Source organism: Oncorhynchus clarkii, chromosome 24, assembly GCF_045791955.1.
Source record: "Oncorhynchus clarkii lewisi isolate Uvic-CL-2024 chromosome 24, UVic_Ocla_1.0, whole genome shotgun sequence".
Taxonomy (NCBI): Eukaryota; Metazoa; Chordata; class Actinopteri; order Salmoniformes; family Salmonidae; genus Oncorhynchus; species Oncorhynchus clarkii.
This window is the reverse complement of record NC_092170.1, coordinates 5,376,932-5,388,935: the sequence shown is the minus strand read 5'-3', so window position 1 is coordinate 5,388,935 and position 12,004 is coordinate 5,376,932. Positions and strand designations below refer to the sequence as shown.

Here is a 12,004-nt window from a genome sequence, read left to right as displayed (position 1 = left end):
TTTGCTACTGGTAAATGGTAACGCGAACGGTTAAGCTAATGTTAACTAGCAAGCAAACTGGCAGTGGGATAATGGAGAGTGAATTTAAGTAATTCAAATAATCTTGCAAGATATTGCTTTACCAAGCTAGCAACAGTAAGTCATAGAGTTTCTAAACCCAGAGGCTCAACATTGTGGGACTTCCGGTAAAACTTGTGTAACAGACCAATCAGGCCAGGCCGGGGTTTGTGAAGTCAATGAGTGAAGTGAAAATGAACAACTAGGGAAGAATCTCTCTCTATATCTAAAGGCACAATCTAGATTCGAGCCAATATTTTCAAGTAGTTGAGCATGTTATTACTCCAACCTCATGAAAGTGACAAGCCATGACGTCACCTACAAGTGTGATCGGGATTTCTATTGGAGAAACAGTTCCTGCCCATCTTCACATGTACGGTCTTTGATTAAGTGTAGTGCGCATTGTGCTGCACTTACCAGCCCATTCGTTTCATATGAAGTGTGTGTGTGTGTGTGTGTGTGTGACTGCCTTGTTCAGTTAACAAGCTAACCGTAAGACAATATTTCTTCAACTAAGCAAAGTTTCTTAACTTGCGGAAGGGCCTCCCGAGTGGCGCTGTGGTCTAAGGCACTGCATTGCAGTGCTAGAGGCGTCACTACAGACCCGGGTTTGATCCCAGGCTGTGTCACATCTGGCCGTGATCGGGAGTCCCATAGGGCGGCACACAATTTTTACTAGTATGTTTTAAGACTGCTTTCATTTGACATGCTCCTATAAATCTTCACGTTGGTGCTCATGGGTAATTTTACATGGAAATGACCTTCGACAAAAAACACAAAGTCACACTTGGCTTGATATGAAACCTGTGTGTGCCCCTCACCTTCCAGTCTGCCTGGGCCAATGGGGAAGTGGTAAAGGGCAACATACTGGTCACGAGAACTCCCGAAATGGCATCCCACACTAGCGCCTTGTGACAAGGTGGTGCCCTTCCACTGTCTTGAACCACTGCTGACACTAATGTAGCACCACGATTCTACGAAGAGATGCGGAGTGCTGGAGGGAGACAGGTGGGGGCGGGAGAGAGAGAGAGCGATCGAAAGAAAGAGCTAAGCTCAGAAGAGTGGCTGTTTAAGGCCTCTAGTCGTCTGTGGGCTCTTTTCCCTCCTCTCCTGGCAGCTTATCAGTCGGTGATTAAACCTGTCACCTTTAATTAGAATATGGTGGAAGTGGAACAGCGCGCTCGCTCTGTGCTGCAGGTGTAGCGACGTACCAGACAGTTAGAATAAAAGACAACGCTTCCTGCGGTGACAGCACATAAGAGAACCTGGAATCCCCTCAGATGCTGGGAACAGATAATACAAATGAAAACCAGTTAAGGTCATGTTCTAGAAGGGTCTATGGATTTCTAATGACTCGGGATCTACTCCAAAGCAGGTCTCCCCAAACTCAGAAAGCACATGGGACCGTTCCCCCGTTGATTGTACTAAATCTCAGAAAAGGAGGCCCAATTCCACACCCAAAAGTCCTATTCCAGTGTTTCCCCTATATTCATTTTGCAGCGGTGGGATGGTCAAATGTTTTCAGTGTAAACTTAAACGACTCTAACCAGATTTAAAAATATATTGGAGATCTTTTACGCACATGCAGGTACACACACGTGCTCCGGGTTAGCCTGCTTAACTCCGTGTGGGTGGAATGCGCTGAGAGCTCTTCCCCTGATCTCGCACTCCACTGTGCTCCTGTGGGTCTCTAGCCTCTCAGAAACAAAGTGCCCCAGATAAAACAGCTGGCTCAGTCGCTCACAACCACAGATGGAGGCTCCTGAGCCCCACTAAGATGCACTGAAACTGTGCTGATATACTCCGAGATATACTTCAGGCCAAATTTGCTGTCAATCAGGCCAATGAATGCTTCGGAAAAGAGACATTAGAGAACTCCCATTGGATGTCTGCATCTCTGTTCCTGCCCATTGTAGTTCAGAGCCCTCACCTTATTCGCCAGCATTACTCATAGCCTCGGCTGAATGTGCTGAGTAATCCCCCGTGGCCAATAGCCAGACAGCAGGGTTACTGACGGTTTCCATTGATTGCTGATCCCTTAGCACAGAAGTGAGGGGGCACATACCAGGAACACAGCCTAAAGGGCCAACTGTCTTACATAATTGGAACAGCTCACTAAATGTGCATCTCTCTGTCAGTCACTTTTTCCCCCCTCGCTCCGAGTTTCATTCCCTCGCTTTTTACTCCTTTCGATTCTCTTTCCTTGTTGACTAAATCCTGCATTCTTCCCCCGTTCCATCACTCCTTTTTCTCTTGCTCTCGTTTCTAATCTCCTTCATTCCCCTTTCTCCCTCTTGCAATTGTATCTTGTCTCGAGGAGCACTGCAGCGAACAGTGGCCCACATCCTGGGCCTCCATCTCCATGGTCACCATTCATCTAAACATCATGGCCCCCTTTTGTCACCCAGGACATGGCGGGCAATTCAAACTGCCCTCACAAAGGCTGATAACCCCTATTCACACAACAGCTCACCCATACCTTTCACTGGAGCGCTCCAATAGCAGTATTTGTAACGTGTGCATATACCATCTTTGCAATTCAGGGAGGGGTGGGGATTTGTGATCGATAAGAGGAGACATTGCATCCACTTTCTCATTGATGTCCTGTGAAATATTTTACAGGCTTATGGGAGTACAAGGATTTCTAGGAAACATTGGGTATATAGGCTTTTGCAGGACAGGACTAGTTATTGTTCAACCCCATAACACCTTGAGATATGTTCCCCTATGCTGCAATGGAATCAGTTTTTCCCTTCCCCAACCCTGGCCTTGACCACTCAAAAGCAACAGATCAAACTGACTTTGGACCAGCACAAGAACCTGGAGTCCTTTGTAACAAGCTATCGTCATCCATAAAAATCAGCAATTGAACACATGCACACTTTCTAATGATTCAGATAAAAATGGTCTCTTATTGCCGTTCCCCTGCCTTATACTCTCGGGTCTCAAACAAGGCAGCCATTCAGAAGCGAGCCACTGTAATCTGGCCAACAAATTCTATAGCTGCTGTCTATAATTAGCTCTCCTATCAAAACACTGGCTTCCACTTTCAATCAAACTTTTCAACATCACTTTTCCTAGTAAGACACAGGGACGATTTAACAGCTCTCGCTCTGTGAAACATTCCCACGAAATATGACGTCTCCCTAGGCTGGCGGGAATGTGAGATCTGTGAATGAACAGGTGAAAATTTCATTCAGAGGCAAGGTGTTTTGAGAAACCAGAGTGTTTCATCGTCACTTAATGAGATGTGGCATGGTTACTGTTGGATAGATTTAAGGGTTTAGTGGCCAATATTTGAATTTATTATGCATTCCCATACATTGGCAGCAGCTACTCTTCCTGGGGGTCCAGCAACAATTAAGGCAGTAATATACCTTATAATAAACTTTTTTTAAACCGTAAAATACATTTTACAACAGATTTCACAATACATGAATTGTGTGCATTGATTCTGCTTATAGCCGAATTGTGATCTGAACACTACATTATGTTAGTCTTTAGCGAAGGCTGAACAATAATGTTAGACCCGTTGATTGGTCATTGTCAGAACCAAAGGGACTGAACGTGCATGGCTGTATGGGCTAGTAGATGGGGAAATGAGGCGTCAGAACTAGTGGACTTCGTTATTTACAGCATGTATAGTATAAGCCTTGAACAGCTTTTACAGGTGTATTGTGATGGCCAGGACCTGCTAATAAACAGGACGATGGCAAAAGGTGGAGAGGTGCTCTTGCTCCTAGAGAAGCTGAAGACCTCTGGTGCTCCTCTCCCCTGAAACGTGTGACGAGGCCCTGTAGAATTTTTTTTTTTATCACCGTCTGTATCGACCCAAATCAGTACGTCCCGGGACTTGATGTCTATGACATGGCCTGGTCCCTCTGCTGTGTGTAGATGAGGAGGCGGACCAAGGACTCGTAGCACAACCTGCGGCCCAGGGAGGGGCAAGGGCGAGCAGGTACAGGAAAAGCGGAGGGGCCTGCTGCTCGAGCAAATGGTACCGCTGTTTGTGAGGGCCGCGGCTTCCTGGTGAGGTGTGTCTGCGCCGCAAAGGGCCCAATCAGGCTGAGACCAGGAAGTCCTGACTGCTAATACGTTACCTGGGAGCAGAGAGGCAGGCTAGCTGAGCGGCAAAACCAAAAGTGGGTTTGTGATCGGTTCAGTGGAAGAGCAACTAGCCAAAAGAGTGCAGTTGAATTCACGGGAATAATGTAGCCTGTGACCCTTCCTCAGAAGAGTAGATCGATAACTGGATAGAATGTAGAATTTAAATAGGGGTAAAGTATTTAGAGTATTACCATATAGCAGCTCCATGCAATTGGTGGTGTTTGCATGAGTCTGACACATGGGTTTGTGTAGTGTCCAGTGAGTTTTTCCTATGAGGTTTATTGAGATCGAGGAAAATGTTCAGTCATCCATTTTCTGATATAGCAGGCCATCGTAGACCAACACAGCAGAAGATTATTCTACACATCCACCTTTACTCTCCTGTCTGGAGCAGGTTTTGGAATGTGCCTCAAGGAGGAAGTGAAATCCACATATACAACTCTGGCATGACCAATGATGCAGTATCGAGAGCCTGCTGCAGTGCCTTCAGAAAGTATTCATACACCTTGACTTATTCCACATTTTGTTGTGTTACAGCCTGAATTCTAAATGGATTAAATTATTGTTTCCTCACCCATGTACACAAAATACCCAATAACAAAGTAAAAACATGTTTTTAGACATTTTTACAAAATTATTGAAAATGAAATACACAAATATCTCATTTACATAAGTATTCACACCCCTGAGTCAATACATGTTAGAATCACCTTTGGCAGCGATTACAGCTGTGAGTCTCTCTGGGTAAATCGAAGAGCTTTGCACATCTGGATTGGACCATTTTCTAAGCTCTGTCAAATTGGTTGTTGATCATTGCTATACAACCATTTTTTATTCTGTACAGGCTTCCTTCTTTTCACTCTGTCATTAAGATTAGTATTGTGGAGTAACTACAATGTTTGTTGATCCATCCTCAGTTGTCTCCCATCACAGCCATTAAACGCTGTAACTGTTTTAAAGTCAGCATTGGCCGCATGGTGAAAACCCTGAGCGTTCTCCTTCGGCAACCGAGTTAGGAAGGACGCCTGTATCTTTGTAGTGACTGGGTCTATTGATATACCACCCAAAGTGTAACTAATAACTTCACCATGCTCAAAGGGATATTCAATGTCAGCTTTTTAATTTTTTACCCATCTACCAATCGGTGCCCTTCTTTGTGAGTCATTGGAAAACCTCCCTTGTCTTTTTGGTTGAATATTTGTTTGAAATTCACATAAATGTTTTACTTAACCAGGCAAGGACCTTGCAGATAATTATATGTGTGAGGTACAGAGACAAGGTAGTCATTCAAAAATCATGTTAAACACTATTATTGCACAAAGAGTGAGTTCATGCAACTTATTATGTGACTTATTAAGCACATTTTTACTCCTGAACGTTTTTAGGCTTGCCATAACAAAGGGGTTGAACGCTTATTGACTCAAAATTACACCTTGATGGGGTATTTTGTTTTGGACAGTGATAAAATCTAAATTGAATCCATTTTAAATGTAGGCTGTAACAACAAAATGTATGAAAAAGTCAACGGGTGTGAATACTTCCTGAAGGCACAGTGGTTCCTCTTCTGACCTCTAAAACTTTCTCTCCCTCAAATAAAACCAAAACACTGTCTCTGCTCCTCTTCACACAGAGGGAGGAATGAGAGCTTAATCCCTCCCTCCCTCCCTCCCTCCCTCCCTCCCTCCATCCATCCATCCATCCATCCATCCATCCATGTGTTCGGAGACTGAGAATCTTGTTTGTAATGAAAAGCACTATACAAAATAAATCTATTATAATTATTATTCCTGCTCGGACTCCTCTCCGGGCCCCCAGCACAGAGCAGGTCAAACCCTTCCAGCATTCCTTTCTTAGCAGGCACTCCATGGTGGGAGGTCAACTCAGATCCTACTATCTGCAGAAGCAGGGCTGGGAGACAAGGGAGCCTACCAATTCATTACTCAAACGGCCTGGAAGTACACGGAAGTCGAGAGGCTATAGTGTAAATGTGTGTGGGGGGTGATCATGTTAGGAAAGTTCTTGACACCCAAGCCAACAACTCCATAATGGTGTTGTCATACTTGCTGTGTAAGGAGATGACTAATACAGTACTTCAATAGGCCTATTTAAAAAGGTATATAATAATAAATCGCTGAATGATAAGAAATAGGTAGGCTGTGAGGAGGCTGGTGGGAGGAGCTATAGGAGGATGGGCTCATTGAAACGGAACAAGTCAAACATGTGGTTTCAATGGTTGATATGTGCTATGCAATCCATTCATTACAATGAGCAGATCCTCCTATAGCTCCTCCCATCCGCCTCCACTGATAGGCTGTGGTTGACAAATCACTCTTTTGATCAGGATTTGTTTTTGTTTTATAGCAGTGCAAATAACTCTCCAAAGGGCAAACTCACCAAACACACACGTCGTGGTTCGATAAACTTTTGACTACTTGACCTTAGCCGAGGAACGGGCTAATTTCAACTCAATTGTCTGTGGTCACCAAATTCCTCTATTGCGCAGGCCTGTATAATGTTACATAGCCATCTGACTATTCCTCGAAACGAAACAAATGAAATCCCATATTAACAAAACATGGCTGAAGAACTACAAAACAGTCAGACTTAACTCGGACCTCTGAATGCAAAGAGATTGGTTACAAAACGAGAGAAAAATCTATAGGCCCTAATAGCCTACAATTCACCAAAATGTGTAAGACTAGACGTGTATCTAACTACAAGACCGTCTCGAACGTGATAACTGGCAGACATAAATACAACAGTGACAATTGACAGAGTGGAGAACAGGGAAGGCAAACCAACCGTGGCTGTTTGTCAATATGTCAGAGAGCCTTTACACCCGTAGAGGAAACCGTTGACAAATTCACTGCTCCATGCGCTGAGCGATGTTGGATAGCGTAGTACACGATACCACACGCACTCCAACATAGGAGTGGCCACAATGCGGACTTCACTCATTCTCAGCGCAAGCACAAATGAATGCCTATTTATTAAGGGACATGTCATCCTATCTGTGTAGTTACATTATTGGACGAAATACTTGCTTTTGTAAGACACTTAGGATATACAATGTTGCAACTTGCATCACAAACAATGATGGGTATGGTGCGCAGTCTATATTCCATTTTGAAGTTCAAAATTAATGTTCACTGAAAACAGAAAACGCACGAACTCGAGACATGCAACTTGATAGAATTGGAAATTGTAGACTAGATTAAAATAGGTCATAACACTTCGATGGGTAGGCCATAAAAACGTCCTCCCGAAACCGTTCAGTTTCTGTAGGAAACAAATATCAAAACATGGTGACGGATTAAAAACATGCCTTGCACTCCAGCTGCCCCTTACTAGTGGGATACTATGGGCCTATTGGCATTATGCCGGAAGCTTTGAAATAAGACTAACTGCAATATAAATAAAATGGCGAAATGGCGATAGGATAGTCTAGCCTATAACCTATTACGCAGTAACTAACGAATATTATGCGTCCATAACTCTTTTGACATGGGCCTTGACCGACACTAGTGCAAAATTCTCCCTGAATAGAGGGGAAATGACAGATCGTTGGGTGATGTAACGTAGCCAACCATAAGACCTGGTTTTATTTGTTATTCGTCAAAAACCATGTAAACTTTCTCGGCCCATAACATAGGGCTATTACGCATGGCATGGGGACACTATATTTCCAAATGGCTGAAGACATTATCGCCAATGAATGCTACCTTCTGTCCAGTCACATGTCATTGTGAACAAATGAATGAAAAACAATAGAACACTGCCAGTAATTGGCACAGATGAAAAACGCTTTGATAATTATCTATTCTAAAAGTACACTTATTGGGCACATTAATTAAGATTAGAGATTTATTTTACGCAAGAGGGTTAATTCTCCCAGAAGAGCTTGGCCTGGCCTGACCAAGCCCCAGTCCACACAGAAAGATTGCAAACCCGTTTGTTACACATTTTTTTCCTGTCTGAACGAGATTCACTTATTACCCCCACTTCACTCCCAACTACCCATTTAAACCTGGAAAACAACTGATATACGGAACATTGTTTACCTTGCCACACCACACCATCATAGTCAGTTAACGTAAATTGTTTTCATTTTTTTAACCGTTTAACCAAATAAAACATTGGCTAAATGAACTGGTACATACCATAGCATTCCTCCCTCTTCTCTCGTTCACTCCTTTCTCTCCAATGTTCTCCTTCGCAACACGCAAAAACAGCACTCCCAACGCCTCGAGAATTTAACAAAGAGGAAATTCTACTCCTCGATCAGTCACATAAATATCGACATTCCCCTTTTGAACACTTGGTATATTTTTTTACCCTGAAATCAAGACTCCATTTTCACAAGTAGCCTATTAACTTTTCGGTGCCATCTGCATGTGGAGTTCCTCTTCTTGCCTTTGGACACAAAACACCTAAATTATCTCGAAAAATGCAGTAGAACTTCAATTTCTTGTCCCCTGGATGTTCGCGTTAGGAAAGAGGGGCGTTGAAAAGACTTGATTCGTTGTGTTTTCCTCTTGGTTCACCACGTTGTTTTGACCAATTGTTATTTCCTTTGTTGTGTCCAATATACAGATATGCCCATACGCGTACACATCATATGCGGTGTTAGTTGATGCGCAGTGCTCAATTGATAATTACAACCCTAAATGTTGTGTTTCCTATGAGTATCGCTTCACAGACTTCCCAAATGTATGACCGTGTGTAAGTGTATTTTTTTCAGCTTCCCAATAATGGCGGCCCGGCCCTTCTCCCGAATATAGCCTCTCCTCCTCCGTCCTATTCCGAGAGGATAGAGAGAGAGCTGTAGTCTCGCCCAGTGGCGCATGGACACAATTACAACACGCTCATTATGTTTCTAAATACAATAATTGCTTATATTCTCCTAATAATTAGTGAGTCATCATAATTCGTTTTCATTTTTTTGCTGTATTAATAATATACTTTTTTATTTAATTAAAGGGGGCGATTGGATATACCCATTGATTCCCATTGATTCTTGAAGAATTTAGCTTATATATATATATATATATATATATATATAAATGCCTCAGGAGCTCAGTTTAACTGTCAGACCCCATCAGGATGCAAAATATAAGCTTGTTTTATTACAATGTTTGTAAACAAAGTACATGTAAGTACATGTAAAACACTATAACTCAAAACGTGGTCAAATTACATCAGGTATACAAAACATTAAGAATACCTGCTCTTTCCTTGACATGATCAGGTGAAAGCTATGATCCCGTATTGATGTCACTTGTTAAATCCACTTCAAACCAGTGTAGATGAAGGGGAGGAGACAGGTTAAAGAAGGATATTTAAAAACCCTGAAACAACTGAGACCTGGATTGTGTATGTGTGCCATTCAGAGAGGATGGAAATATGTAAGTGCCTTTGAATGGGGTATGTTAGTTGGTGCCAGGCACACCGGTTTGTGTCAAGAACTGCAATGCTTCTGGGTTTTTCACGCTCAACAGTTTCCTGTGTGTATCAAAAATGGTCCACGGCCCAAAGGACATCCAGCCAACTTGACACAACTGTGGGAAGCATTGAAGTCAACGTGGACCAGCATCCCTGTGGAATGCTTTCCACACCTTGTAGAGTCCATTCCTGATGAATGAAGGCTGTTCTTTGGAAAAGGGGAGGGTGAAACTCAATATTAGGAAGGTGTTCTTAATGTTGGCTATACTCATCCCTATCATAACAGTCGGCCCTTGCATCCACAGCTCTGTCTATGAATTGTAGAGTGGTTACATTTCCCCAGCCTCATCCCTCAGCTTTGGCTAAAAACAGGGTGTCGGGGAAAAAGCTTTGTTATCGTTTCAACTGCTGATTGCCCCATTAACTGCACATGCCTTTAATTTATAGAATAATTAGGAAATGAGGTCAATGCAATTTAGGACAAGAAATTAGATGCAACTTGCAAGAACTGGAAAAACACTTCCAGCAAAATTTGTATTTAAAAAAAAAAAAATGTCTGTGCATTTTAATAAATCTCCAAGAATTGACCCCAACTTTTGCAGTAGAACACATGTATCCATGTTCGTCAATTATAGATATATAAATATCATGTCAGTTATGCATTCACCACGAAAGTAAACTACGTTAAATAGCATACTTGTATTGCATTGGATGTATTTGATATAAAATGCAACGGATGTCTAACTTACTAGCTTCACTGACTTCCGTGCATAAATCGTTTATGTACGACACTCACAAATCTTACTTCCCAATATGAACTAATCATTTATCTGGTCCAGCACACAGGGAGAATGGGAAAGAGAATATTATTATTTAGCCATTCAGAAAATCTATAAACTCAACAAGGTTATTCCCGGTTCTCTAGACTTACTTACTCACGCCATATGGCTGTTCACTGAATGGTTGGAAATAACTTTTTTTCACCTGAGAAGAATTCAGTCGTCCTGATTATAACATGTCAGCTTAAATGCTATGGCCTTCCCCAAGAGTACACGACTAAATATGATTGTTGTTCTACTATGCCTGATGAAGACCTAAAGGTGGAAATGTTGTAAATAAATATCACCTGGGAGCATGAGCAGCAGCGAACGGCATTTTCCTTTCTGTTTTCCATGAGTTTGCCTACAATTCCTGCACCTGTGGAAGGTACCTGGATGGCTTATGTTCTTCAGCTTTCGTTCTACAACTCAAACCGATGTTTATTGGCTTGGGAACTTTGTTATGCATTGAATCTCTCCCTGTTTCTCTCTCTCACACACACACACGCACGCGCAAACACACACAAACACACACACACACACACACACACACAGGTCGTATTGCAGTTTCGCAGGGCCCCCGCAAGGTCTGAGAAAGCCCCCCATCTTTACAGCATGCAGTCCGAATCCGGCTGTGACTAACTGATCCTTATGTATTAATTTGGGTGTTGGATAACTTTCTTTATTGGCAGAACATTTTATCATAATTACTTTGCTAAATATCCTAAAACAGTCCACATACTAACAGTTACTCTTGATCTGTGTATTTTAAATGCTTTAGGTAAACATCCTCCATTTAAACAAAGTTGAAAGTACAGCATTTCGAGTCAACAAGCCGCTTGCTGTCCAATCATATTAGTCAGTGAGTTCACGGCAATATTTGCACGACCCCAGTCACACCGAGCACGACTAGCAGGGGTCAAAGTGCCATTCATAATTTGTCCACGTTTTTTCATTTTCTCCTTCACCACTGAACTACTGCTGGGACACTCACTGCGACAAGCTGGCCCAACTATACCAATCTCTCTGACCAAGACCTTTCTGAACGCTGCTTGGTTTTTAACCAGAGTATAAATTGAGGAAATGCTCTGAACTGTTTCATACGCTCCTATTCATTTAAAGCCACAACAGCCTTGGAAAACCTATTGGAAAACAAGACAGCAAAGCAGCCTAACGAGAGAGAGAAGCTGCCCTGTTTTCTACTTGGTTTCCCCTTTACTCTCCCTATCCCATCTCAACTCGCTCTGCAGCTGAAATATTTCTGGGTCCCAGGGGCACGCACATTCCTCCCACTCACAGTTGTGCAATCCCTGACAATCACCGCCCTCCCCCTTCGGCCTCCCCGGCCTAACGCACAGCACAGAGGAGCTGTCCAAGCTGTCTGGACAATGTTCTGCAGCGGATCGGCTACCCACCAGACCAGTTAACAAACCCAGGGGCCGTGATTTTGCAGAAGACAGCCAAAGGGATGTAACATAAATGTCAGACTCTCCTTTCTGTTACTGCTTGGTGTGGGATTGGGAACAAAAGTGTATTCCTTGCCTTTGGTGTGGAAGTCACAGGCTGTGAAAGACAACGTG

General features: G+C 42.9%; 1 protein-coding gene across 2 annotated transcripts in view; it reads right to left on the bottom strand.

The window, feature by feature from the left end:
* Positions 1 to 10,870, bottom strand: part of LOC139382295 (rho GTPase-activating protein 35-like) — a 107,074-nt gene extending 96,204 nt beyond the window's left edge. Inside the window, exon 1 of one of the 2 annotated variants that reach the window (XM_071126182.1) lies at positions 10,733 to 10,870. The gene's annotated coding sequence lies outside the window, so the exon portion shown is untranslated. Of the gene's footprint in view, positions 1 to 8,324; positions 8,915 to 10,732 lie in introns of those variants that run through there. The other variant, XM_071126183.1, reaches the window with a different exon arrangement.
* Positions 10,871 to 12,004: the final 1,134 nt, after the last annotated feature.